This window comes from Lissotriton helveticus, chromosome 12 (assembly GCF_964261635.1).
Source record: "Lissotriton helveticus chromosome 12, aLisHel1.1, whole genome shotgun sequence".
Lineage (NCBI taxonomy): Eukaryota > Metazoa > Chordata > Amphibia > Caudata > Salamandridae > Lissotriton > Lissotriton helveticus.
This window is the reverse complement of record NC_136073.1, coordinates 359,137,575-359,163,985: the sequence shown is the minus strand read 5'-3', so window position 1 is coordinate 359,163,985 and position 26,411 is coordinate 359,137,575.

The window sequence follows — 26,411 nt, the reverse complement described above, 5'->3', positions numbered from 1 at the left end:
TGTGTTTAACTGTATAGATGAGGAAATCGAAGTGTGATTGATTCTTCACAGGACTGACTAGGTGTATGATTGCATATGATAGTGTTGTAATAATGAGTGACTGTATGTATGAGTGATTGTATGGGTGAATGAGTGAATGTGTGTGTAGACGTAGGAATCAGTGAGTGCGTATGTAGTAACTGGTATTGGTGTGTCATGATGTCATCAGTGATGTCATTTGAGATGTCATCAGTGATGTCATTTGAGATGTCATCAGTGATGTCATCAGTGATGTCACTGAAGTATGGTGTTCTGTGTTTAACTGTATAGATGAGGAAATTGAAGTGTGATTGATTCTTTACAGGACTGAATAGGTGTGTGAGTAACTCCATGGATGAGTGGCAGTGTGTGAGTGTCTGCATAGGTGTATGAGTGCATATGATAGTGTTGTAATAATGAGTGACTGTATGTATGAGTGATTGTATGGGTGAATGAGTGAATGTGTGTGTAGACGTAGGAATCAGTGAGTGCGTATGTAATAACTGGTATTGGTGTGTTATGATGTCATCAGTGATGTCATTTGAGATGTCATCAGTGATGTCATCAGTGATGTCATTTGAGATGTCATCAGTGATGTCATCAGTGATGTCACTGACCATGTCATGAATGATGTAATATGTGACATCATCAGCAGTGGATTGCGGGTGCGCGATATATAGTTAGTGCAACTAACTATATATGGAATTTCATTGGTTTTATGTCAATAAAATGTCCAGCTAACTATATATGGTCTCTAACCTATGGTTTTTTCAGTGAATTTTCAAGGTTTTGTAAATGCAAATTCCTAACTATATATGGTCTATAACCTATGGTTTTTTCAGTGAATTTCATTGGTTTTTTAAAAGCTAATATCTATAGCTGTAAAATATATTCTTTATTACGTGACGTATCACGTAGCCACGTGAGACGCCTCATGACGCGTCGCATAACCGTGACGTATCGGCTCTGCAGCGCAAACAAAACCCGTAACGTAAGCGTGCCGGAGCACGCTTACAGATATATATATTTTTTTTAACCTTAATTAGTCAAAATCCACACGTGCACATATCTTGAGGCCTTGCAAAGGCACATCAAACAAACAGTCCCTACAATTTTGCCAAGTTTGCTGGAAATCTATTCCCTTCATTTTTTTTTTACTGTTTCTCTTGGTTTTCCCCTTGTTACGCTTACCGGGACGTTACCCGGTACTCGAACCGGACGCTCCAAAAACACAAGATGGCGGACTCCCGTTACGCTGCCGGTTAGCTGCCCGGTTCGCGTACCGGGAAGCGCCTCTACCGCGAAAAATCACGGGGGACTTTAATATCCCCTTCATCAATCCTAGGGGGTCAGGAGGGGTTTACCTTGCCCCCTTTCCTTCATTTCCCCCTTCTTTTTTCACCACATCTTGTCTCTCGAACCTACTGAGAGACAAGATGGCGGCCGCTCCGGACTGTTTACAATGTTGACAGCTACGCTGCCGGTTAGCTGCCCGGTTAGCTGCCCGGTGAGCTGCCCGGTTCGCGTACCGGGACGCGCCTCTACGGCGTAAAATCGCAAAAAAAAATTTTTTTTTTTTTTTGCCCCGCGGGGCACTTTAATATCCCCCTCATCAATCCTAGGGGGTCAGGAGGGGTCTACCTTGCCCCCTTTCCTTCATTTCCCCCTTCGTTTTTCACCACATCTTGTTGATGGCGGCCGCTCCGGACTGTTTAGAATGTTGACAGACACCGGAGAGCCAATCAGCTTCGCTTCGCGAAGTTCCGTTACGCGTCAGGTACGCGAACCGGGGCGCTAACCGGAGCGCTGTCACAGATATATATTTTTTTTTAAACGTTAATTTCTCAAAATCCACTGGAGCACATATATTGAGACATAGCAAAGGCACGTCGGGCAAACCATATCTACAATTTTGCCAAGTTTTATGTAAATATATTCAGCCGTTCGAGCTAAAAGTGAGTCCAACCGCCCTATGGAAAAATGAATGTGAAAAACGCGTTTTGGGACCCCCCTTTTTTCTCGCCCCCCCCTTGATGAAACCCCCCCAGATTTTCAGGGGCTGCTCAGAACCAAAATGTGCCATTTTTCTGAAAATTTCAGCCAATTCCGTCCACAAACGCCAAAGTTATTAGACATAGAATTTTCAGAAATCCCATAGAGAAAAAATCCTAACTATATATACCCACTGGCTATTGCCAGTAGGTAATATACATATATAAACATATATAATCTGCATATCTATATAAATATAAATGCATGCATACATATACATATATGCATACATATGCATGTTATTTACATGAAAGTTTTAAAAACACTAATAAAAGCAAAGCTAAAAAGCCACCTCATTACAAACAGAATGGCTTTAACTTAAACGAGGGCGAGATCTATTGCATTTTCAATGCTTGTTTACTTTGGTTCTATCAAGAAGGCATTCAGATGTGTCACACATTTGCCATAAATTCTGAATGTTAGCACTCTAGTTGCTCATTAGATCACTGTAGCAAAGCTAGTGCTCACCAGGGAAGTCTGCTGCTAATTATGGTTTGCAGCCATTTTCCTGCATTTTTTATCCCGCAGACTTTCAGTCCGCATACCATTATCCCGCAAGGTCATTGACCTCGCATACCATTATCCCGCATTTTTTCAAAACGCATGTGCATTTATCGCGCATGCCTTTACAAAGAATTACGTTTTAAAGGCATGTATGGTAAATGCATTTGCGTTGTGAAAACCACGATGACGAGAGAGGTAAGTGGGTTTGTGTTAATTTTTTCGTGGGTTAGTGATTGTGTAGTGTAGTGTTGTGTAGTGTAGTGTTGTGTTAGTGTAGTGTAGAGTTGTGGTGGTTGTTTAGTGTAGGGTCATGCTGGGGGCAGTGTTTTAGGGTTTAGGGTTGTGTTGTAGTGTTTGCGTATTGTAGGGTCATGCTGGGGCTAGTGTTTTAGGGTTTAGGGTAGTGTTGTAGTGTTTGCGTAGTGTAGGGTCATGCTGGGGGTAGTGTTTTAGGGTGTAGGGTAGTGTTGTAGTGTTTGCGTAGTGTAGGGTCATGCTGGGGGTAGTGTTTTAGGGTTTTGGGTAGTGTTGTAGTGTTTGCGTAGTGTAGGGTCATGCTGGGGGTAGTGTTTTAGGGTTTAGGGTAGTGTTGTAGTGTTTGCGTAGTGTAGGGTCATGCTGGGGGGTAGTGTTTTAGGGTTTAGGGTAGTGTTGTAGTGTTTGCGTAGTGTAGGGTCATGCTGGGTGTAGTGTTTTAGGGTTTAGGGTAGTGTTGTAGTGTTTGCGTAGTGTAGGGTCATGCTGGGGGTAGTGTTTTAGGGTTTAGGGTAGTGTTGTAGTGTTTGCATAGTGTAGGGTCATGCTGGGGTGTAGTGTTTTAGGGTTTAGGGTAGTGTTGTAGTGTTTGCGTAGTGTAGGGTCATGCTGGGGGTAGTGTTTTAGGGTTTAGGGTAGTGTTGTAGTGTTTGCGTAGTGTAGGGTCATGCTGGGGGTAGTGTTTTAGGGTTTAGGGTAGTGTTGCAGTGTTTGCGTAGTGTAGGGTCATGCTGGGGGTTGTGTTTTAGGGTTTAGGGTAGTGTTGTAGTGTTTGCGTAGTGTAGGGTCATGCTGGGGGTAGTGTTTTAGGGTTTAGGGTAGTGTTGTAGTGTTTGCGTAGTGTAGGGTCATGCTGGGGTGTAGTGTTTTAGGGTTTTGGGTAGTGTTGTAGTGTTTGCGTAGTGTAGGGTCATGCTGGGGGTAGTGTTTTAGGGTTTAGGGTAGTGTTGTAGTGTTTGCGTAGTGTAGGGTCATGCTGGGGGTAGTGTTTTAGGGTTTAGGGTAGTGTTGTAGTGTTTGCTTAGTCTAGGGTCATGCTGGGGGTAGTGTTTTAGGGTTTTGGGTAGTGTTGTAGTGTTTGCGTAGTGTAGGGTCATGCTGGGGGTAGTGTTTTAGTGTTTAGGGTAGTGTTGTAGTGTTTGCGTAGTGTAGGGTCATGCTGGGGGTAGTGTTTTAGGGTTTAGGATAGTGTTGTAGTGTTTGTGTAGAGTAGGGTCATGCTGGGGGTAGTGTTTTAGGGTTTAGGGTAGTGTTGTAGTGTTTGCGTAGTGTAGGGTCATGCTGGGGTGTAGTGTTTTAGGGTTTTGCATAGTGTTGTAGTGTTTGCGTAGTGTAGGGTCATGCTGGGGGTAGTGTTTTAGGGTTTAGGGTGGTGTTGTAGTGTTTGCGTAGTGTAGGGTCATGCTGGGGGTAGTGTTTTAGGGTTTAGGATAGTGTTGTAGTGTTTGTGTAGTGTAGGGTCATGCTGGGGGTAGTGTTTTAGGGTTTAGGGTAGTGTTGTAGTGTTTGCGTAGTGTAGGGTCATGCTGGGGTGTAGTGTTTTAGGGTTTTGCATAGTGTTGTAGTGTTTGCGTAGTGTAGGGTCATGCTGGGGGTAGTGTTTTAGGGTTTAGGGTAGTGTTGTAGTGTTTGCGTAGTGTAGGGTCATGCTGGGGGTAGTGTTTTAGGGTTTAGGGTAGTGTTGTAATGTTTGCGTAGTGTAGGGTCATGCTGGGGGTAGTGTTTTAGAGTTTAGGGTAGTGTTGTAGTGTTTGCGTAGTGTAGGGTCATGCTGGGGTGTAGTGTTTTAGGGTTTTGGGTAGTGTTGTAGTGTTTGCGTAGTGTAGGGTCATGCTGGGGGTAGTGTTTTAGGGTTTAGGGTAGTGTTGTAGTGTTTGCGTAGTGTAGGGTCATGCTGGGGGTAGTGTTTTAGGGTTTAGGGTAGTGTTGTACTGTTTGCGTAGTGTAGGGTCATGCTGGGGGTAGTGTTTTAGGGTTTAGGGTAGTGTTGTAGTGTTTGCGTAGTGTAGGGTCATGCTGGGGGTAGTGTTTTAGGGTTTAGGGTATTGTTGTAGTGTTTGCGTAGTGTAGGGTCATGCTGGGGTGTAGTGTTTTAGGGTTTTGGGTAGTGTTGTAGTGTTTGCGTAGTGTAGGGTCATGCTGGGGGTAGTGTTTTAGGGTTTAGGGTAGTGTTGTAATGTTTGCGTAGTGTAGGGTCATGCTGGGGGTAGTGTTTTAGGGTTTAGGGTAGTGTTGTAGTGTTTGCGTAGTGTAGGGTCATGCTGGGGTGTAGTGTTTTAGGGTTTTGGGTAGTGTTGTAGTGTTTGCGTAGTGTAGGGTCATGCTGGGGGTAGTGTTTTAGGGTTTAGGGTAGTGTTTTAGTGTTTGTGTAGTGTAGGGTCATGCTGGGGGTAGTGTTTTAGGGTTTAGGGTAGTGTTGTAGTGTTTGCGTAGTGTAGGGTCATGCTGGGGTGTAGTGTTTTAGGGTTTTGCATAGTGTTGTAGTGTTTGCGTAGTGTAGGGTCATGCTGGGGGTAGTGTTTTAGGGTTCAGGCTGGTGTTGTAGTGTTTGCGTAGTGTAGGGTCATGCTGGGGGTAGTGTTTTAGGGTTCAGGATAGTGTTGTAGTGTTTGTGTAGTGTAGGGTCATGCTGGGGGTAGTGTTTTAGGGTTTAGGGTAGTGTTGTAGTGTTTGCGTAGTGTAGGGTCATGCTGGGGTGTAGTGTTTTAGGGTTTTGCATAGTGTTGTAGTGTTTGCGTAGTGTAGGGTCATGCTGGGGGTAGTGTTTTAGGGTTTAGGGTAGTGTTGTAGTGTTTGCGTAGTGTAGGGTCATGCTGGGGTGTAGTGTTTTAGGGTTTTGGGTAGTGTTGTAGTGTTTGCGTAGTGTAGGGTCATGCTGGGGGTAGTGTTTTAGGGTTTAGGATAGTGTTGTAGTGTTTGTGTAGTGTAGGGTCATGCTGGGGGTAGTGTTTTAGGGTTTAGGGTAGTGTTGTAGTGTTTGCGTAGTGTAGGGTCATGCTGGGGTGTAGTGTTTTAGGGTTTTGCATAGTGTTGTAGTGTTTGCGTAGTGTAGGGTCATGCTGGGGGTAGTGTTTTAGGGTTTAGGCTGGTGTTGTAGTGTTTGCGTAGTGTAGGGTCATGCTGGGGGTAGTGTTTTAGGGTTCAGGATAGTGTTGTAGTGTTTGTGTAGTGTAGGGTCATGCTGGGGGTAGTGTTTTAGGGTTTAGGGTAGTGTTGTAGTGTTTGCGTAGTGTAGGGTCATGCTGGGGTGTAGTGTTTTAGGGTTTTGCATAGTGTTGTAGTGTTTGCGTAGTGTAGGGTCATGCTGGGGGTAGTGTTTTAGGGTTTAGGGTAGTGTTGTAGTGTTTGCGTAGTGTAGGGTCATGCTGGGGGTAGTGTTTTAGGGTTTAGGGTGGTGTTGTAGTGTTTGCGTAGTGTAGGGTCATGCTGGGGGTAGTGTTTTAGGGTTTAGGATAGTGTTGTAGTGTTTGTGTAGTGTAGGGTCATGCTGGGGGTAGTGTTTTAGGGTTTAGGGTAGTGTTGTAGTGTTTGCGTAGTGTAGGGTCATGCTGGGGTGTAGTGTTTTAGGGTTTTGCATAGTGTTGTAGTGTTTGCGTAGTGTAGGGTCATGCTGGGGGTAGTGTTTTAGGGTTTAGGGTAGTGTTGTAGTGTTTGCGTAGTGTAGGGTCATGCTGGGGGGTAGTGTTTTAGGGTTTAGGGTAGTGTTGTAGTGTTTGTGTAGTGTAGGGTCATGCTGGGGGTAGTGTTTTAGGGTTTAGGGTAGTGTTGTACTGTTTGTGTAGTGTAGGGTCATGCTGGGGGTAGTGTTTTAGGGTTTAGGGTAGTTTAGTTGTTTAGTGTATGCTAAAGGCATATTCGTTCTAAAAGTTTTCGTTATTTTAATTTGCGGCCTAATAGTACATGCAGGATTTATTTTGCGGACTGATGGTATGCGGGATTTCGTCATATATTCGCTAATCATACTTTCTATGGCAAAATGAACCCCCTCATTTTGTTCCTTTTTAAATTAAATGTTTTAAGAGTTACCACTTTATTCCAATCAAGATGGCTTCAGGTGTGCCATACCTTTGTAATAAGTAGGACTGTTAGCACTCTAGTTGTTCTTTAGAACACTCTGGGACATTCTGTCATTGGGCTATAGTTGGGCTACATCTGGCTGATATTTGGGCTAAATTTGTTTTTTTTTGTCTCTGGTGGCCATCTTTGGGCTACATTGGGCTACATTGGGCTACATTGGGCTACATTTGGGCTCCAACATATATATAGCCCAATGTAGCCCAATATATATTTTTCAAAGTTAATTTTCGTAAAAACCACTGGAGCCTATATCTTGAGACATAGCAAAGGCACATCGGGCTACCAGTCCCTACAATTTTGCCAAGTTTGGTGTAAATCCATTCAGCCGTTCGGGCTAAAAGTGAGGCCAACCGCCCTATGGAAAATTGCATGGGAAAAACACGTTTTGGGACCCCCCTTTTTTCTCGGCCCCCCCTTGACGAAACCCCCCCAAATTTTCAGGGGCTGCTCAGAAACAAAATGTTCCATTTTCCTGAAAATTTCAGCCAATTCTGTCCTCAAACGCCAAAGTTATTCGACATAGAATTTTCAAAAATCCCATAGGAAAAAAATCCTAACTATATATACCTACTGGCTATCGCCAGTAGGTAATATATATATATATATATATATTACCTACTGGCGGTCGCCAGTAGGTATATATAGTTAGGATTTTTTCTCTATGGGATTTTTGAAAATTCTATGTCTAATAACTTTGGCGTTTGTGGACGGAATTGGCTGACATTTTCAGGAAAATGGCACATTTTGTTTCTGAGCAGCCCCTGAAAATTTGGGGGGGGGTTCGTCAAGGGGGGCCGAGAAAAAAGGGGGGGTCCCAAAACGCATTTTTCCCATGTTAATTTCCATAGGGCGGTTGGCCTCACTTTTAGCCCGAACGGCTGAATGGATTTGCACGAAACTTGGCAAAATTGTAGGGACTGGTAGCCCAATGTGCCTTTGCTAGGTCTCAATATATGTGCTCCAGTGGATTTTGAGAAATTAACGTTCAAAAAAAGATATATATCTGTGACAGCGCTCCGGGCAGCGCTCCGCTTCGCGTACTTTTCGCGTTACGGAGCTTTGTGAAGCGAAGCTGATTGGTTCACCGGCGTCTGTAAACATTCCAAACAGTCCGTAGCGGCCGCCATCTTGTCTCTCGGTAGGATCGAGAGACAAGAGGAGGCCAAAGCGAAGGGGCAAATGACCATAAGGGGGCATAGTAGATCCTCCCTGACCCCATAGGTTTGATGTGGAGGCTTTAAAAGGGCTCCGCGGGGCAAAAAAAAATAATAATAAATAATCGTTTTTTTGGTGGGGTGCGCCCGGTTAGCGTAACGGGAAGCGGACTGGGGAGCGTACTACAAGGAAACAAGAATGATTGACTTTTAACTTATTGTATGTTTATAGACTTTTTTTTTCTTTTTTTTCTGCTGAGTGGCGTCTCGGCCTATCTCCACGGGATGCAGTCCCTACCATCTCGGCGTTTAAGCCCAGGGGGACCGGTAGTGTGGGAGAGATAACGTCTGTTAACGTTCGATTCAAAGGAAATCAGGAAGTGTTGAAAAACATTGTCTGCGCCATCTTGCCTTTTTTCAAATGCCACACTTTTGTCGTGCACGGCAGCCATTTTAGATGCCTTGACCAGACCCACTCTCTGCACGCTGTCGATCCTTAGCATGGCTCCCCACCCTCGCAAGCATCTCCCCCAGGCACTGGTCACCCCCGCTCTCTGTCTTATGCATGGGCAATAAACCTCCCCCCAGCTGCGCTGCTCTTCCCTGAGAATCACACCCTGTGCCCGCCCGACACCTCCCTTTCGCCCTATTCACTACCGCACCCTCTGACACTCCTCTTCCTCTGTGTCCGATTGTCCAGGCCGGTCCCAGGCTATCAGGTAGCCCTGCAGATGTAGTTTATGGCCCCAGCTGTAAAGAATCACCCCTCTTCAAAGGAGTTACAGTAGATCAAGGCCCCCACCCGATGAGATCCGTCACACCACACGCGTTCCTACTATCTGAAAACCATCCTGTATTGTGATTGGGGAGGGGACCGAGCCTGAAGCGGAAGATTCCAGGGATGCCTCTTTGTACATCAAAGTTTTTACAATTATGTGTCACATTAAAAATATATAGCACTCCAACAAAGTAGTAGGATTATAAAACTTTAATAACTTATAAATATATACAACGCAACAAAAACAGTAAAAACATTTAAACATTTTTAGGAAAAAAGAAGGAACAATGGTCAGTAGCGGTCGGTTGTGCGAATAGTCCCAAGGCAGCACAACGTCCTGAGTTCTGGACGTCACCCAGGTGATGTTGCCTGGGTGGCGCACTGGTTTTGGGTATCCTACAATGCTGCTCCGAATAACGGCGTGGGGCGTCCTGGGGGGTGGCTCGTCAGTAGCAGTCTGTTGTGCGAATAGTCCCAAGGCAGCAGAACGCGCTGAGATGTGGATGGCACCCAGGTGATGTCCAGTAAGTTGCCGCACTGGTTTTGGTATCCTACAATGCTGCTCCGAATAACGGCGTGGGGCGCCCCGGGGGGTGGGGGGTGAGGCGGCGTGAACGGGCCTCCCCAGGTGGAGGCTCGTCTGCTGTAGTGGGGTGCCCCTTTACCGTTTCAGTTGCCATTCCGCCCGCTTTTGGTACACTGTGTCAAAATCCGCCATTCAGCTGAGTTGCGCCCACTCTTGCAGTGCAGCGATAGGCGGCTGCCACAGGACTCTCAAAATGGCGGCAGGCTCTTTCCTTTTTGGGCCTGGTCCACTGAAATGGCCCTGGGACACCTTGGAAATCGGACGCTTGTCTGCTAGGTCTTGGACCCCATTCTCGAAAGCGTCCCCTCAGCCTTGAGGATTCTACAAAAGTCTTGGGGGCCCCGACTCCTGCAGGCTTCCGGTGGGGAGCGGCTGCCATGATTGCTCGCGGAATGACCACGACGGAGCCACAAGATGGTGGTGCTCTCATGCTGACGCCAGCTTCAGTCTGAAACATCCAGAAACAAGGTGGGGCTTTCATCGTTTGGGAAAAAAAAAAAGTTTTCATCCAATGAAAAGTGTTATTTTTAGGTCATATGATCAAGCCTTCCATCATTAGGAAACCAAAAGTAAAATGAACCAATGAAAAGTTTTATAAACAAGTCACATGACCTGTTATGCGGCATAGGGTATAAAAAGCGTAGAAAATCCGTTGGCACGTGACGCGGCGTCAGTAGCGGACCGATGTGTGAATAGGCCGAAGGCAGCACAACGCGCCAAGATCCGGATGGCACCGAGGTGGTGTCTAGCAAGTTGCCGCACTGGTGTGGCCATCCTACAATGCTGAAAGTCGGCGTGGGGCGCCCCGTTGGCCTGTGAGTTCACGTCAGTAGCGGACCGATGTGCGAATAGGCCGAAGGCAGCACAACGCGCCAAGATCCGGATGGCACCGAGGTGGTGTCTAGCAAGTTGCCGCACTGGTGTGGCCATCCTACAATGCTGAATGATATCATCAGTGATATGGTCATTGATGTCAAATGAGATGTCATCAGTGATGTCATCAGTGATGTCATTTGAGATGTCATCAGTGATGTCATTTGAGATGTTATCAGTGATGTCATTTGAGATGTCATCAGTGATGTCATCAGTGATGTCATTTGAGATGTCATCAGTGATGTCATCAGTGATGTCATTTGAGATGTCATCAGTGATGTCATCAGTGATGTCACTGACCATGTCATGAATGATGTAATATGTGACATCATCAGCAGTGGATTGCGGGTGCGCGATATATAGTTAGTGCAACTAACTATATATGGAATTTCAATGGTTTTGTGTGAGTAAAATAAGGTTTTTTAAATGCTAATCCCTAACTATATATGGTCTATAACCTATGGTTTTTTCAGTGAATTTTCAAGGTTTTTTAAATGCTAATTCCTAACTATATATGGTCTCTAACCTATGGTTTTTTCAGTGAATATATATATATATATATATATATATATATATATATATATATATATATATATATATATATGTATTTAGGAGGCCACACAGGGGAATTCCTTTAGGAGCCTTTAATTGGACACACGGGCATTATGCATTTCGGCGAACATCGCCTTCCTCAGATGCCACTGCTCACAGAAAACTGCTCCACTCACACTTATATGTGTCCTGCTGCACTTCCGTTGGTTTAAAGTGCTCCACTCCTCAATCACCTGATGGCACACCCTCCGTAGTCTTGTCACTTGACTACAGGTCCCAGAGTTCATTGCTCTGGCATAGGTAGTGCAAGGGGGAGGCAAAACAAATCTTGAGCTCATGTGAGCTATTTGTTGTTCAGCGCAAAGTGCGATGAATAGCAATAGGCAGTCCTGTTTTTCATTTACTGTCCTCGAAATAGACCGCGAGCCGGTAAACGTTTCTTTACCGCAAGTGCCGCGTTAGAAAACAACATCGTGACGCCTCCCGTCCGCATGACGTTTCACGTTGTCGCGTGATACGTCATATGACGTGCTACGTTAGCGAACTGGTACGCGAAGCGAGTCGCAAAGCGCAGGTTTCTGGAAGCAAACCGGGAGGCCCTGCAAAGCGCTTAACGTAAACACAGCAAGTCATGTGACTTGGTAATAACACTTTTCATTGGTTCATTTCACTTTTGGTTTCCTAATGATGTAAGACTAGGTCATATAATCTAAAATGAACACTTTTGATTGGTTGAGAACTCTTGTTTTTCCCAAATGATGAAAATCCCTCCTTCTTTCCTCACTCTGACTTTCATCATTGTGAGAGAAAGACCCTTTGTGATCACTGAGCAATGGCTTCTTTAGTAGCTTCAGCTGGTGCTTCCCCACCACCTCCACCACATCCAAGGAAGAGTGGACCTGCTCAAGTTATAATTCAACAAGAAGAGGAAGAAGAGGAACAGGACGACGAGCACAAAGAGAGGCAGTTTTTGCCTGAGCAGCCCAGGACGTCTCACCGGAAAGAAAACTTCATTTGGCAATTTTTTTAAATTCCCAAAGGTCAGAAAAAAGTAAATGCAAGATACGTAACTTGCCTTATATGTCAAGATAGACTGTCCAGAGGAACCGAGAAAAAATACAGTTTCGGAAACTACACAATGCATCGCCATATGACTAGGTGGCATCCTAACAACTACAGTGCTGCACAGTTTCGGAACGACCTAGATAATCTCTCTATTATGGCCAGAAGATCTGTTGTACCGGAAGTAACGGGACCAGAGGGCAGGGAGATGGTGCCAAATATACAAATGAAATTTGGTGAAGTAAAACACATCTGCGTATTTTGCGATGGATTCATTTCCTACGGAGAAAGAAGCTTCACTCTGATCAACAGAGCTATTGACTATCATATGCAAGTTTGTACGAAACGCCCAAAATAATAAATACTTCTTTTTTTGTTTTGTTGCTCCTGTTGAGCCCTTTACAATGAATCGTTTTCATTGCCCCCTCCAAGAAAAACCCCCAAAAATATAAAACTGTTCAGAAAAATTCAAAAAAAGTAAAAAAATGTTCCGAAAAATAATAAAAAAAATATAAAACAACAAAAACAATAAAAAAAAAAGTTCTTTTCAGAACTACCTCCCCGTTATTAAAAAATTGGTACAATATTTGGAACTGTGCCAACCTCTATTTCTCTTAGTTCGCTTCCCAGTTCGCTCGCCGGTACGCGAACCGGAAGCGAACCAAAAACAGTAAGTATAAGGGAAGGAAACAGACACTTATGTTAAAAGAAAGACAGCTATAGGGGAGTAAACTAGAGATACTATTACCCGTAATCCACTGCTGATGATGTCACATATTACATCATTCATGACATGCTCAGTGACATCATCAGCAGAGGATTGCGGGTTTTTTGGCAACGTGCCTTATCCACGGTTTAATAACGCTGCCTTTTGCTTTATATAAGTTTTCAAATTGTATGAAATATATATCAATAGGTCGTTATGAACCTTTAGGTAGTGCTTTTCTTCATGAGGTCTGGTCGCTTCCATACACATACAGATGTTTCAAAGATGATCAAGAAGTTTATCTGAATGGAGAGGAATGCACTGAGACGCCAGATCATTCACTAATGTGTAGGCACATACAGTTACACGGTTCATGCAACAAACACCGACCAAATATGGCTTGCGTGTTGCAAGGCACGCCAGTTCCTGCTATCATCCCCACGTTCAAGTTGTTGGAAAATGGTAGTTATTTGATGCTCAATAATGAAGATTGTTCTGAGTTAATTAAAAGTATTCCTTTTATCGTAACAGTAAGTGAACGGGTTATTTGCTGCAGAAATGTTCTATTTCCTCCCACACATGAACATAGGGAGTTTTCAATCTGGCCACAAATACCAACCTTGGGACAGATTTCAACGGCATGGCAAGAATAAGAGCTCTTTTGTCTCAGAGAGAGGTGGCCTTGAGTTCGGCCCGTGAAACTTTCGTGCTTCACATAGCGAACACCCGTACAGAGGTGCAGACCCTTTTCAATTCAGATTTGCCTTTCAATTTCAGCAAGATGGTTCCGACTATCTTTAACGCATCCTCCACAAAAGCCCTGGCGCACTTTTTTAAAGTTGTTACCAGTGGTCTCGTGACTTCATTTGAGAAAATCTTTGGAGTCATCCCTGCTTCCTTTCATTCTATTTTCTCCACTCTGGTTCGTGGATTGGCATTTTTACTTGCATTACCAGCGGACGCTCTTGTGCTTTTTTACATTTTTAAATATGGATGTCCCTCCTATGCAACCTCCCACCCTGCAGCTGCTGACACTGTTCCGCAATCGCATGCTAGAATATTATGGGACAATGCCGTTGGCGATATTAAGCACGGCATATGGATTATCTTTTCGATTCTCCTACTTCACCTGTGTCCAGCCTGTATTTCACTGCCTGACCTGTGATTTCGATTGGGCCATTGATTTGTGTCTCTGCGGACCGGTTTCTCCTGACGTCGACTTTAATCAGCTGATGACTCCTATCATTACTCACGAGTTGGTTTGTCCTGGCGAAAGGATTATGGCTGTGGCATTGATGCATGGACTACTTGGTCCCTGGAATTTACTGGCGGCAGCACAGTCTTTCTTGGAACAGAGCTTTCTTGAAAACCCACCGAGCTGTCCTCTGATGGTGATAGAGGATCCGGTGCTGGGAGAGCACGTATGTTCTTTTCCGCTTTTAAATTGGATGGCTGAACTGTTTTCGGATGAAGACGGTGACTTCCTATTGGAGGCTGTTGCAGCTTATTTTGCATACACAGTTATGTCATAGACCTTTTTCATGTTTGATATGCTGAGTACTAGCATTTCATTGACAATTCATTGACTTATTTGTCAAGTTTTTATTATTTACCTTGCCTATTGGCTTAAGACTCGATAAAGTACTTGGCTGTTTTATTTTTCTTTAGCATTAAATTTTCCTAGTTTTTAATGCTTTACCTTGCGGACCGTCCACATATAAACTTGCAATCTGCTCTCATGAGATGGCACTTCTATTATCTTATTCAGTTCGTTTCCGGATCATGGGGAGGTGTCATCTAGGTCCTGGATATCTTTACACCGTGTTAAGTTAGCATGGGCTCATTACCGGTTCAAACGCCATTTTTCCTTTTTTGCAACTTCTGCACACGACACTTAGTTGTTGCTTTAACTTTCCACCTAGTAGTTCATCGTGGTTTACATGAGAATAATATGTTATTGCTCTACTATCTGCTTTGCTTGTTAAACTATATCTGTACAGCGAGTGCTAAAGTTTCAAGAACAACACGATACAGAATTGTTATGAGGTCTGATCTCCACGACTTCATACTCATAACATAAGTGCAACTTCTGCCAATTCTGGGCATGAGGCGGGTTTTATATTGCTTTGCCGAACACACATACACAACAGTTGATGCGGTTCACATGAAGAGAGAGCTGGTGTATGCTGATGTGATTCCTTCAAATCTAAGACACTAAAGTATGGGCACGCCCTAAACCAACACAAAGAGACCTTCTTAGCAAATAATATAATATGTGTATTAGGGAGGGTGAGATATAAGCAGCCGCGGGCCGTGGAGGGAGTTACGGTGAGGCAGGGAGGCGGGGAGGGGGAGAAGCAGGGTGGAGCCCTCTCTACCTTGCCCCTCCCCCTCCCCGCCTCCCTGCCCCACCGTAACTCCCTCCACGGCCCGCGGCTGCTTATAAGTGTTGCTAACTCTTATTCATTTACAGCATGTTAACATACTGTCACCATTCGCTTTTTATGTACTAGTAACTATGCTGGTAATTTTGCTACTGATAATATGTGTACTTGTATTCTCCACCCTGCTTCTCCCCCTCCCCGCCTCCCTGCCTCACCGTAACTCCCTCCACGGCCCGCGGCTGCTTATAAGTGTTGCTAACTCTTATTCATTTACAGCATGTTAACATACTATCACCATTCGCTTTTTATGTACTAGTAACTATGCTGGTAATTTTGCTACTGATAATATGTGTACTTGTATTATCTAAGATACTACGCCTGAGAAGACGGCATTAGTAAATAAACATTTCAAATACACATGTGTTCTTCTTAACTCCATGTTCTGGTTTCTAAGAAATATATAACGACCGACTGTTCATGAGTTCCACGTATCCTGAGGTACTATAAGTTCATATTCTGGATTGTCTAAACATTGAGAGTTTGTTATATCCAATGTGACACTGTACCTAGCTTGCTAAGGAGTTTTTGATTACTAACGTGAGTTTTGGGACACCCTAATTCGCCGAGGTTCCAATCCTCTGTCCACAGTTCTGTGTGAGAACAGAAACCCTGCGACAGGGGCACCCCCGACCCTTGCTGGAGCTTCATTACACTTGCGATACAACTCCAGCAATGCGCCACCTTTACGGCACAGATACATCACGCATCTGTGCTGTTTTTGCCCCATGATGCGCCGCATTGTAAATGCAGCACACCATAGGTGACGGAACAGCGGCACAGAATGACTAACACATCCCTGGTGATGCGCCAGTCATCATAAATGTATCCCTATGCTTCTTATCTTGTTAGAGATGAACTGCCATATGTATCATCAAAGTTTTTTGCATTTCCTAAATAGCGAACTTTAAGGAATAAATAGCGATTCTTTACCATTCCTAGTTTGCGATTAGCTATTTGCTAATTACAAATTACCCATTCATTTCCTTCATTTCCATAGGGCGGTTGGACTCACTTTTAGCTCGAACGGCTGAATGGATTTCCACGAAACTTGGCAAAATTGTAGGGACTGGTAGCCCGATGTGCCTTTGCTATGTCTCAAGATATATGCTCCAGTGGTTTTTACGAAAATTAACTTTGAAAAATATATATTGGGCTACATTGGCCTATATATATGTTGGAGCCCAAATGTAGCCCAATGTAGCCCAATGAAGCCCAATGTAGCCCAATGTAGCCCAAAGATGGCCGCCAGACACACAAAAAAACAAATGTAGCCCAAATATCAGCCAGATGTAGCCCAACTATAGCCCAGTGACAGAATGACCAATCAGCTTCGCAAACCTCCGTTACGCGAAGCGGAGCGCTGTTACAGATATATATCTTTTTTTGAACTTTATTTTCTCAAAATCCACTGGAGCACATATATTGAGACCTAGCAAAGGCACATCGGGCTACCAGTCCCTAATATTTTGCCAAGTTTCGTGCAAATCCATTCAGCCGTTCGATTATTATTATTATTATTTTTTTTTGCCCCGCGGGGCCCTTTTAAAACCTCCACATCAAACCTAGGGGGTCAGCGAGGATCTACTATGCCCCCTTATAGTTATTTCCCCCTTTGTTTTGACCTCCTCTTGTCTCTCGATCCTACCGAGAGACAAGATGGCGGCCGCTACGGACTTTTTGGAATGTTGACAGACGCCGGAGAACCAATCAGCTTCGCTTCACAAAGCTCCGTTGCGCGAAAAGTACGCGTCCTGGGACGCTGCCAGGTCCGCTGTTACAGATATATATCTTTTTTTAAACGTTAATTTCTCAAAATCCACTGGAGCACATATATTGAGACCTACAAAAGGCACATCGGGCTACCAGTCCCTACAATTTTGCCAAGTTTCGTGCAAATCCATTCAGCCGTTCGGGCTAAAAGTGAGGCCAACCGCCCTATGGAAAACTCAATGTTAAAAACACGTTTTGGGACCCCCCTTTTTTCTCGGCCCCCACTTGACGAACCCCCCCCAAATTTTCAAGGGCTGCTCAGAAACAAAATGTGCCATTTTCCTGAAAATTTCAGCCAATTCCGTCCACAAACGCCAAAGTTATTACACATAGAATTTTCAAAAATCCCATAGAGAAAAAATCCTAACTATATATACCTACTGGCGACCGCCAGTAGGTAATATATATATATATATATATATATATATATATATATATATATATATATATTCACTGAAAAAACCATGAGTTTCACACCAGTTATAGTTCGCTGGAAATTTTACTCGCATAAAACCATTGAAATTACCACGTTATAGTTAGTTGGACTCACTATAACCTGCGCGTGCAATGCACTGCTGATGACGTCACTTATTACATCACTCATGACATGGTCAGTGACATCACTCATGACATCACTGATGACACCATCCAGTGAATGTGTGTATTTTAAAAAAATAATTATGTGTTATATATGTATATGTAAAAGTTGATGGAAGAATAAATGTTTAAATAAGGGTTTACATGGATGTTTTAAAAAAAAAAATTGATTGGTTCACTGGCTTATTAAGTGTATCTTAGTGTATACATATATTAGTGAGTAATGTTTAAATATTTAAATATAAGGATTAGTGTTTCACTTTGTGTATAAGTGGCTGCATGGGTTGGTGAGTAGCTACATGTGTATGCATATAGGTTATTAGATGTTTTTTTTTAATATCAATATGAGTGTCTATATGTTTGGTGGGGGTATTACTTAGAACATAGATGCATGAGTGACTGACTCTCTGTTTGTATGTGTTTCGAAGACAGCATATGTGCAGGACTGTATGGGTGGATGACTGTGTATATGTGTGTGTTACTGACTGAATGACTGTCTCACTAGTGCCTTTATCAGTAACTACATAAGTTTTAATGTACTATATGTGAATATTGATGTATATAAGTGAGTATATGTGAGAGTAAGGGATTGTAAGAGTTCCTGTTTAAATAAGTATGTGTTTCTATAAGTGATTGTTTAAGAGAGTAAGTATGTGTAAGGTTCCTTAGAAGTAAGGTGGTAGTGTGTGTATAGCTGTATATGCAAATAAATGGATGTTCAATAGTTTATTTGCATGTGTGAGTATGTGTGAGAGTATCTTTTGGATGACTGTCGGTGTGTAACAGGATGTATAGGTGTATCACTACATATGATGAGTGAGTATACGTATGAGTGATTATATAGAACTGTTGGTGAATGAGTGGATGTGTATATAGATGGTGGAATTATTGAATTGGTTGTTGTAACTGGTATGGGTATCTCCATTTTTTTGAAAATTTTAGTTTCTATTTTTGAATATGTGTTTTAAGGGTTACATTACAGTGAAAGGAGGTCTGTCACTGTATCACAAGGATGGTGTCATCAGTGATGTCATGAGTGATGTCACTGACCATGTCATGAGTGATGTAATAAGTGACGTCATCAGCAGTGCATTGCACGCGCAAGTTATAGTGAGTCCAACTAACTATAATGTGGGAATTTCAATGGTTTTATGCGAGTAAAATTTCCAGCTAACTATAACTGGTGTGAAACCTATTGTTTTTTCAGTGAATTTAATAGGTTTTTTAAATGCTAATTCCTACCTATAACTGGTGTGAAACCTATGGTTTTTTCAGTGAATTTCATAGGTTTTTTAATAGCAAATCACTATAGGTATGAAATGTAATATTTTTTATAATGAATTTGATATTTTATAATTATGTAAAAAAAAATGTTTTTATGTTTATTTATTTATTTATTTTTTTGTGCCCCGGAGCGCTCCCGGAGCGCGTACCGATGCGCTCACCGGTGAGCGCAGTGTTACGGCGCGCCCCAGGGCGCGTACCGGTGAGCGTCCCGTTAGCGCTATTGCCGCGAACGAAAACAACATCGTGACGTATCGCGTAGCCGCGTGATGCGTCATATGACGCACAGCGTAAGCGCACCCGGAAGCACGCGAGCGCATACGATCGCGAAACGTCCTGACGCGCTTACGCAACGCGCCTCCGGGCGCGTCCCGGGGCGCGACTACGAGCACGCCCCGGGGCGCGTAGCGTAAGCGCGTCGGGTCATGTGACCTGAAAATAACACTTTTCATTGGTTCACAACACTTTTGGTTTCCAAATGATGAAAGCCCTGGTCATGTGACTTGAAAATAACACTTTTCATTGGTTCACAACACTTTTGGTTTCCAAATGATGAAAGCCCTGGTCATGTGACTTGAAAATAACACTTTTCATTGGTTAAGAACACTTTTGTTTTCCAAATGATGAAAGCCCCCACTTTTTTTCCTCATTTTCACTTTGTTATTTGAGTGAGGAAGACCTGCTTTTTCCTTACAGAGATGGCTACAGTCATATCAGCAGCTGGAGCATCTGCCCCACCACCACCATCAAAAAGACCACCAGAAGATCACATTGGTGGTCAAGAAGAAGAGGAGGAGGATGATGAAGAGGAGGAACAGACAAGGCATTTCCTGCCTGAAAATAATCAGCCCTACAAACCAAAAGAGCACTTTGTATGGGAGTTCTACAAAATCCCAAGGGGTTTTAAAAAAGTCAACGCTGCGAAGGTGACTTGTTTGATTTGTGGTGCTGAGCTGTCCAGGGGGAACCCTAACAAAAAATATTCCTTCGGGAATCATACCATGATTCGGCACATGATGCGTTTGCACCCAAATAACTATTCTGCTGCAGAGGTAAGGGACCTCTGCAGTACGCTACCCCCATCAACATCCAGACCCTCAACATCCAAAGAACCAACTCCATCGGGTTCAGAGGCAAGAGAGACGATGCCTATCATACAACCAAAATTTAACAATTTAAAATTGTGTGCAAATATTGTGGAAAGACACTTTGCTATTATGAGCAAAGTATAAAACTTATCATATGTGCTGGTGATAACCATAAGTGCCCGAAAAAACCCTAATTTTTTCTGATTTTGTTTTGCTCCAGTTGAGCCATTTAAAATTCCCTGTTTTTTGTTTCTCCCCATACAAAAAATACCCAAAAAATATAAAACTGTTCAGAAAAGCCAAAAAAAGTAAAATATTTTCATAAAAACAATAAAAAATATATAAAACAACAAAAAGAATAAAAAAACAGTTCTTTTTAGAACTACCTTTAATTTATAAAAATAAACCTATATTTTTAAAGAATCTCTGTCAATCTTTTTTCTGCAGGGTACGCGTACCGGTACGTGCACCGGGGCGCGCACCGAGGCGCGCACCCAAAAAAATAAAGAAAAAAAATAAAGAAAGAGTGAGCATGAGGGAAGAACACAGAGAGAGTAATGTTAAGAGAAAAATAGCTAGAGGGAGCAACACAGAGGGATTGTTTATTACATAGTAAAAACAGAGAAGGTGTAATAGGGTGTAAGTGAGAAAAGGAAAATGAATAAGAGAGCGAAAGAAGGAAAGAGAGAAAAAAAAGACTAAAGTAGAGGTACTGGTAGAATGTGAGTGGGTGTTGAAAGTAAAAGGAAGGACAGTAAAGAATGGGGAATGAGGGGTAGTGACGGAACCGGAATAATTGAACAACGGTGAGGGAGGGTGAGAAAAGAGCAGTGAGTGTAAGTAAAGAGGGGTGAAAGAGGGTGGGTAAAAGTGAATAAGGGTAAAGAGAGTAAAGGAAGGAGTGACTGAAAGAGTCTGAGTGAAACAGGAAAAAAAGGTAAGTAAGGCAGTGTGGGTGACTTATAGGGAGTCAGTGGGTGTAGGTGGGGGTGTAGGTGTGTAACGTGTGTGTGTGTGGGTGTGAGTGTGTGGGGTGTTTGGGTGTGGATGGAGGTGTGGGTGTGTGAGATATGTGTGGGGGGGTGTGGGTGTGGGGGGTATGTGCGTGGAGTGTGTGTGTGTGTGTGTGTGGGATGTGTGGGTGTGTGTGTGTGAGGAGTGTGTGTGTGGCTGTGTGTGTTTGTGAGGTGTGTGTGTGGTGTGTGTGTGGGGTGTATGTCGGAGGTGTGTGTGTGTGTTGGGGGTAAGTGTGTGTGTAGGAGTGAAGTAAATGATTAAGGGAAAGAGAATGAGTGAGGGAGCAAAGGAAGGGAACAGAGGGTAAGGGAAGTAAAGAATGGGGACTGAAAGAAGTTGAATGTGGGAGGGGAAATAGGGAAAGGGTAGTAAACATGGAGAATATGAATAAGTGAGGGAAGCAGAGTAAAGAAACAGGAGTGAGGTAGGTTGAGAAAATAGTAGTGAGGTTAAAGCAAAGGGTGATGACAAACTACATTTTTTTAGTCACACTTACAATATAATAAATTTAACTTTAATTACATTTTTTACTACATTTTGTATCTGTGAAAGAGAGAAGAAAAATAAGTTATAATTAGTAAAATATGTATTTTAAAATAAAAGATACAAATGAAGAGGATAAAAATCATAACAGTGTATTTAGAAATAAAGTAAGAGTGAAGGACACAGAAAGGGAAATAAAGTAAGGTAGAAGGACAAAAAGAGGGAAAAAGAAATAGAAGGAGAGCAAATTACTAAGAGTAAGGCATATAGATTCACTGACAGAAAGGAAGAGAAGAAGAGAAAAATGAACTGAAGGTAAGAAAGATACTAAAAGAATGTGAGTTAGTAAAACTAAATCAGGAAACAGGAGTAAGTAAAAAGATAATGACTGAGAGGGAAAGGAGTCTAATTAAGGATGCATTTAGAAGAATGAGGAATGGAAGATAACTGAGAGTAAGTGAAGGAGAGTCATGGAGTGAAGGGATGAAGGGAGAGAGAATAATATAGAAGGATTGAGGGAAAAGGAGTGAGGAAGTTAGTAGACAGAGAGACTAAGAGAAGGACTGAGTGAAGTGGAGTACAATGAGTGAGGAAAGGAAATGAGTAAGGGAGCAAAAAAAGGAAAGAGAGGAGAAGAGGACTAACACAGTGGTACTGAGAGAAAGTGATTCAGTTATGAAAGTAAAGAGAAGGGCACTGAAAGATAGGAAATGAGGGGTAGTAATGGAACCACAGTAAAAGAAATGGGATGAAGAACGATGAGAGAGGAGCAGTGAAGTTGTTGTAAGAGAAATGATAGAAGGTAGATAAACACAAGTGAACATAACACAAGGAGAGTGAGGCACTGAGGACATAGAGGTAGTGAACGGAAAATAGAGAGAAGAGGTCAAAAGAAAAGAGCAAACAAAGATAAGCGAGGGAGAGTGGGTTATAGTGATAGAGTGCGACAATACTGTTGAGTGAGTAAACAGGAATTACTAAAAGAGCAAAGGAGGAAAAGACGGAAAAGGGAAGCAAAGCAGAGAGACTGAAAGCTGAAAAGTTATACAAGGTAGAGAGGGGATGCAGACAGTTGAAATGAGAATGAGAGGTTGTGAAAGAAGTGGAGTAAAGGAACGGGGGTGAAAGAGAGTGAGAGAAAGACATTATAAGTGAGTAAAAAGAGCTGAAAGAGGGAGGAAAAAGGAAAGTGAGTGTGAGACAATGGGAATACAATATAAATTACTGAATACAAACTATAGAATAACTTGTACAACATGTTACATAGTTTATTTTTGCTGTTCTCAGAATATATTGAATTTCACTTAAAACAGTGAGTTCAAATTACTCATCATATGACAGCGGGAAAAAAAACACAATATAAAGGATTGTGTTTTAAAAAAACCCTTAGAAACTTAAAAATCACAAATGTACACTAATCTTTGATTCACTTACTTTTCCTTTAGGCCAAATAGTATATCATCACTAAAAAATCAATTTCATCGACTTTCTAGAAGAAAAGCTCCAAGAACATCTGAAATATGTTTCAATGTTTTTATATACTCCTTCTGTTCAGTCATGACTCTTTCCTCATTCCTTCACATTTCCTTAAGGCCAAATAGTGTCAGATGTATCAGTATATTTTCAAATTAGTTTAAACAAACTCTAAAATTACCGTTTTCCCGACGTTCTGAAAGAAAGGCTCAAACAACATTTTCACAATATTTAAATATTCATAATTCTATCTCTGGCTCTCTCATGTTGAACATTTCCTATAATACTGATATCACTTACTATTCGATCCACTTACCATACCTTTATGAGAACTATAATTTTTATATTATCTTCATCACTGTTACTCACAATATAATTTTAAACAGCAAACTAACTTTTATTAACTGCTCCCGTCTTCATAGGGCAATTACCTTTACTTAAATTTTGGTTCTAAAAACACTAGGTATGAATTTTTTAAGTCAAAAGGCAAACGTTGTTTGAAAGTCAAATGACTGTCATTACAGTGGGTCCAACCTTTACGACATTTTAAATAGCATGTGTAATGCCCTGATGTTGTTGAAGGACCGTCATGATAAATAATAGCTACAGTTGCAAAAGTTCTTCCTGAAATTGATTACTGAGAAGCCACGGAATTTTTAATAGAAGTTGTCAATTTACTTCCATCAGGTCTACATCGTTGGAACATTAAAATGACATACTGACCATAATTTTGTATAAATAATGTGGACAGCATTGCAGACTTACATTGGCTACACACCATATTGTGATCAGCTGCTTTAACTAGATTATTAAAAGACACTGATTTGCAGTCCGGTAAAGTCAAATATATAAATCTTTCAGTGTCTATTGTAGTACTACTTGATAAACTACAGTTGTCGCAGTCATGCTGCCATTGACAAGAAAGGCTAAAAAGATTTTTTATATCTACACCTTCATCTTCCAATACATCAACCATATACATAAAAAATTCCTGACAATCCTGCTGAATATTCTGTGAAAATTGATTTTGACCAGAACATATGTCTAGAAGATTTAGAATTTCTGAAACACTTTCTATTTTTCCTCTATCACTGCTACATTTCTGAAACACAGAATGCAATAAACAGCAGAATGTTTGATCCCGATTTTCAACAATCTGTTCTTGTAAATTTTGAAGAAAAAAACAACATTAACCACTTCATTAGCATAGCAGTTGACACCAGAACTGTTTTCAAACTCAAATCCAACAACATCTTCAACAGAATCCTTTTTCTTTCTGCTTACAATTACAGTTTCATCTACTTTTTGTCTTTTTACTACTACCTCACTGCAATTATTCTCATTTCTTTTTTTTCGGCCTATTACACGTTTTTCAAACAGAGGATATTGAGGCAAATGTGGAGCATACTCTCTTCTTAACCTATTGTATTCTTTAACACAATCTAGATCTGCACAAATCTTTGTTTCATCACACTCAATCAAGTACAATCCTGATAAAGTTCTGACTCGTGATAATGCCACATATGCCATACCCTCTTTAAACACAGAACTTCCAATGTTCACCAAAGCGCTATCTACACTTAAACCTTGAGATTTATGGATTGTCACCGCATATGCCAAACAAACAGGAAACTGTTTTCTGCGAACATATAAGTCTTTCACAAGCAAAAATCTAGCTGAACAACGACAAATTTGTTCTATTTCGTCAATGCCATAAAATTTAATTTTTAAAATTTCAATTCCATCTCTATTTTTGTAATTCACAAAATCAACAACATGACCCATTGCTCCATTTACCAGACCTCTTTCAACATTTGAATTCCTTCTCAAAATGATACGACAATTTAAACACACATTCAGAGTCTTTTCAAAACCAGCAGTTTTAGATATAGTCTTCTCTAATGAATCCAATTTTGATTTAACATTTTCAGACAAAATAATTGTTGCTCCCATATGCTCTATTTTATCTATAGCTTCCAGTTTCACAATCTCTTCATTTTCTAACTTTAACATTTTGTTGTTGAACATGGAACATTCTTTCAGAGTTGGCATCAAACATATCCCAGATTTCTTCTCGTTAATTTTCTTAAAAATATTCTCTAGAAGAATGTTTTCATTTGGGTACAAATCTGAAATTAATCGTCCATGTAAAGCTTCTTTCCCATTCTGACTTACTTTTCCGATTCTTACATCTTGTAGAATATTTTTATAATCTTCATCCTTTGCCTGACGCATATTTTGGAGTAGTTCTGCATATTTGAAATTTAACCATATATTAATGTTTCCAATGCTTCCTAGGCACTTCCTGGTATCTTCATGCGTGACCATTTTAAACACTGGTTGTCCTTTCACTGGAGTCAACTGCAGTAGATCTCCAAAAACAATAATGTGTTTACCTCCAAATAACACATCATACTCTGTTCTAAGAATTTCTTGCATTCTCAAATGCACAAAAGCAAGCATTAGATTTGAGACCATGCTTACTTCATCAATGATAAGAAGTTTCATTTTCTTCAGGACTCTGGAAACTTCGGAACACGCATCTCCAGATAGCTTGTGGTATTGCAATTTGTTATCATGCTCCACTGGCAGCATCAGTAAACGATGTAAAGTAATCCCTTTAATATTATGTGCTGCCAGCCCAGTTGGAGCGGTAACAACACAAGACAGCGGTGATTCAGTCCTTTTCTGCAGATAAGTTGCAATTGCTTTAATCAGAAAACGTTTTCCAGTTCCCGCTTCTCCACTCACGTACAGTTGGACAGGCTTAACTGATGTACATGAGCACTCTTTTTTCTCATGACTGAATCCATGTTCAACCTGTTCTGTGACTTCGTCATATATCTGTTTCTGCTCAATGTTTAGTTGTTTCACCAAATCTTCTAAGTTAACTACATCATCTTGAGCTTGTTCCATAGCTGTTTCCACCTCATCCATGGCAGTGGCAGCTTCATTTTGGATAATTGGTCCTCCAAGTGGATCCTGACTCAATGAAGCAGAACTCTGACTGTCTTGAGAACTGTCTCTAGCAATCTCTACAGCAATTGTGGCTTCTTGCTCTATTTCTTCGTTCAACATTTGCAGACAATTTGGAAAAACAGAACATTTTATGGTATCCTTGGTTGCATTAAAAGAATCTTCGTAACAGAGAAAATCTCCAAGTAGTTCCTCTTCTGTACGCCATGGCTTAAAGAGTTGCAAAAGAGCTAAATAGTAAAATTCCCTTTTCTCTGGATTTTCGCAACTCATTTTTCGATGATTAATCAAATGGCCTTTTCTCTGCTTCACTAGACATCCTTCACAGCCAATGACAGCATATATTCCATTATTGATATCTTCTCTGATGTTCCTCTTATAAATATATCTTTGCAGAACTTCATAGAGACAAGCGTTCTCAAGGTAAGGACTTCTATTTGGATAGTATGTATCCAACATGTTTGTCTTCAAAATATCTGTACTTTCTGGTTCTTTCTCCGCCAAATACTCTATTTCTTGTACAGATTTCAAAACTCGGTTTCGTGTTGCAGCAAGACCTAGACTCACCCAAATGATGGTTCTAGATTTGGCATATAGACTTGCTGATGACAATCGATCAGAACATTCATATGCTCCAATTTCTCGATGTGACAACATCTTCA